This window comes from Microtus ochrogaster, chromosome 18 (genome assembly GCF_000317375.1).
Source record: "Microtus ochrogaster isolate Prairie Vole_2 chromosome 18, MicOch1.0, whole genome shotgun sequence".
Taxonomy (NCBI): domain Eukaryota; kingdom Metazoa; phylum Chordata; class Mammalia; order Rodentia; family Cricetidae; genus Microtus; species Microtus ochrogaster.
The window spans coordinates 52943636-52947178 of NC_022020.1; the positions used below are offsets into that span (position 1 = coordinate 52943636).

Sequence of the window (3543 nt, forward strand, 5' to 3'; positions counted from 1 at the left end):
TATCTTTCAAAAGATGCATAAAGGAGGGAAACAAAGGAATCAAACGTCCGAGGGCAATCTGACTTATCCATCTCTTAAAGCACCAGCAGCAGCACAGAAAGGAACATATTTATTATTCTGTAGGGCATTACCTCTTCTTATTCTTGCCACCAACTGAATGAAGAAATGCGGTATCTAACAGGACTGTAACTTAAAAATTGGATAAAAAGTAAGCCCACCCACTTCTGATGAAGCCTTTCTGTCTCCTACCCTCAGGGTTTTCTGAGAAATAGTTTCAGCTCTCAAGAAATGACTTGCTCTGTCTGTGGCTGACACACAGAAGCTTCCTCTTTCAACACTCATCATGAACTGAAGAAAAAAGCCCTGTAGATTTCATCCAATTTATCACCATCGTAAAGGCCTCTGCTATTGTAGAGTTTCACATGTTGAACAACAGAAGGGAGGGTTCATGTTCGCCATGGTAGAAACCAATTACTAACTCACAAGTTAAAGACAGGACAATTCTATTAATACAATATTATCAGTTAACTTTTCTGCTTGTATTTTCCTAATCTCTACCTACTTGTGGTACCTCTAACAAGAACTCACAAGAACTCAATTTATCTTTTAGCGATGCCAACATTGTTCAACTCCAATAGCTGACAGAGAATAATTCTTTGTCATAAACTGAGCAAGGCATCCTATGCAAAGACTGCTACACCCAAGCCTCATAGCTACTATCATTTTCATGGAGAATAAATATAAATCTTAGCACACATGAAAGTCTGAACATTTCAGCTCTTTACTCTGCAAAACAAATGAACCAATCAAACAAAAAAACAAAACAAAAATCAATTAGAGCTACCAAAGAGCACTGTTTAATGATTAGGATAGGCCAGACACTGTGGCACACCTTACTGGGCTGTTATCTCAATCCTCACAACTTGACAAAGTAGATACACTATCATCCCATTTTGCTTACATTGTACAGTAGTGTCTCATTCTTTTTAGGCTAGAGGGATTTGAATTAGAAGATTTCACCCAGATATCTGACTCCTGATTTTATTTTGACAAGATTAATTAGAATAACGCCTCATGTGGTGGCCAAATACTGGGACACGAATTAACAAAACAGCCGCTTGCCTGTGGCTTCACATCCACCGGAACCTACTCGAGCTGACACACAATCAGCCTCAGCTGTCCTCAGCCAGGCTGTGCACCACCTGTATTCTCTGCCCAGATACGCAATACCACAACAGCCAATCTTACACTTCACTGTCATCGTCAGCAGATTTGGTGAGACAACTTGGAATTCTTAAAGAGGGTAAACAGTTTTAGAGAGAGAGAGAGAGAGTGAGTATTTTCCCACATTAAAAAATGGGAAACACTATTATGATGGAGGGAGTTAGTCTTCATGATTTCACAATGGATGCTTTATAATGGAACAATTAAATGACGGGATAATTAGTTTAGCTGGGATTTACATAATATCAATTATAAACATTATCAGTTTGGTAATTCTTATTTTATTACTTAAAAAAGTTGGTTGATGAGTGCCAAGATAAGTTTTTAAAAAGGTTACTAAAGAAAATAATGCAATTCTGACAGATAAATTATAAGCCCTAGAAAAACTTACTAAAACAGATAATAAAGATACTCAGACAAAGATGAGAAATTTAAAGGAGAACCAACTTCAACATTACATTATAAAATTAGAGAGGAATACCTCAAGGTTACCAAAAAAACCCAACCTTAATTTATCCAGTCCCTATACAGGAACAACTGCCAAATGAGAGGTATCCCCAAAGCGATGTAACACTTGACTGGATTCCTGTGAAATGTTAGTTTTAAGGAGATTTAAGAAAGCAATAGTCTCATGTGGTATACATTCACCTTTTGCAAGGCAGGTGTTAAATTCATGGTCATCTAGTAACAGAATTGCCCTACAAGACTGGAAAGACTTGATTCTAGCAATATTGGAACCTGGTCCTCAATTACAGTGGAGGACTAAGATCATTGAACAACGAAGTGGGGTTGGAGTTAAGGACCAGGCTGTCCTCGAACTCACGATCCTCCTGCCTCTGCCTCCTTCAGCAAATCCTACCGGTGTGCGCCACCACGACCGGCTGGAGTTAAGGAAAATTTCCAAGAACAACTTCGTGGAGAATGCAATCATTCTGATGTACAAAGACAGTCTATATATGATGGCCACACCTTGACTGTATACCATGCAGCAGCTTTGAATGCTTGGGATAGAATTGAAGAAGTTAGATGTTGTAAGGAGAGGGCCGCTTGTTTGTCCCGGCTGCCTGGCTAGCTTACACCTGAAATAACCACACAGAAACTGTATTAATTTCTTCTGGGCAGTTACTATCTCCCCCTTGTATTTAAATATTTAGTAGAAGGATACGTTAGAACAATGTAAATAACTTGTTTCAACATTTATTTTCAGCATCTTATAAAAAGGTGGAACTTTCTCTATTTTCAACTTACTTATTCATTTATATACTAGTATTATTAGAAACTCATGGATTCCTACTTTATTCATCAGGTATAAAATCATCTTAATGTTCAAATTATCCTGGGGTTGACCAGTGGACTTCAAGCTGGCTTGAGTGTCTTTATGACATACTACTCCTCAATTTTTGTTTGTGGTTTAAGTCATATCCTTACTTTCTAGAAATTTTAAAAGGACTCCTTTCTTCCTTATTTATTTATTTATTTGTTTTTTCAAGACATGGTTTCCCTATGTTGTCCTGGAACTCACTCTGTAGACAGGGTGGCCTTGAGCTCAAAAAGATCTGCCTGCCTCTGCCTCCTGAGTGTGGGATTAAGGTGTCCGCCAAGCCCTTATTTAATTTTTGAGACAGGGTCTCTTTCTAGTTTTGCCTAGCCTCTGAGATCTGCCTGTCTCTGTCTCCCGAGTGCTATAACTAAAAGCATGTGCCATCATATCCAACCCTTTTTATTTTTATTTTTTTGAGACAGGGTCTAGCAGTATAATTCAAACTGGCTCTTAGCTCACAAACCCCCTGCCTTTGACTCCTGAGTGCTGGGAATTCAGGCATTTGTCACAACACCTGTCTAAGGGATTACACTTTGCTCCAGTCCTGGAAATCAGCCAGTTGTCCAAAGCGCCCTGTTTCCTCTTAGTAAAGAATGAACTTGATTTACTAAAGTTGAGCATGCCAAGTGCCAACAGGGTATCATTGTTCTTAAACTTCTCAATGAGGCTAGAGACACAGCTCAGGATTGCTAAGGGAATATGCTGTTGCAGAGGACAGAAGTTAGGTTTCCAGAACCCACATCAGGCAACCCACAACAACCTGTAACTCCAGCCCCGGATGTATGACCCTTCTGGGCTCCACCAGCATCTGCCCACATGTGGACATTCCTACCCATCCCACACAAATGTATGCACACACTCACATTGACATAAAAGTAAGTTTTTTGGTTTTGTTTTTGTTTTTGTTCTTCGAGACAGGGTTTCTCTGTGGTTTTGGAGCCTGTCCTGGAACTAGCTCTTGTAGACCAGGCTGGTCTCGAACTCACAGAGATCCACCT

General features: G+C 39.5%; 1 protein-coding gene across 9 annotated transcripts in view; it reads right to left on the reverse strand.

Annotated features, from left to right (window-relative positions):
* The window catches only part of Ptpn2 (protein tyrosine phosphatase, non-receptor type 2), a 71687-nt gene that overhangs the window by 39558 nt on the left and 28586 nt on the right, over nucleotides 1–3543 (reverse strand). The gene's annotated exons all lie outside the window — the stretch shown is intronic.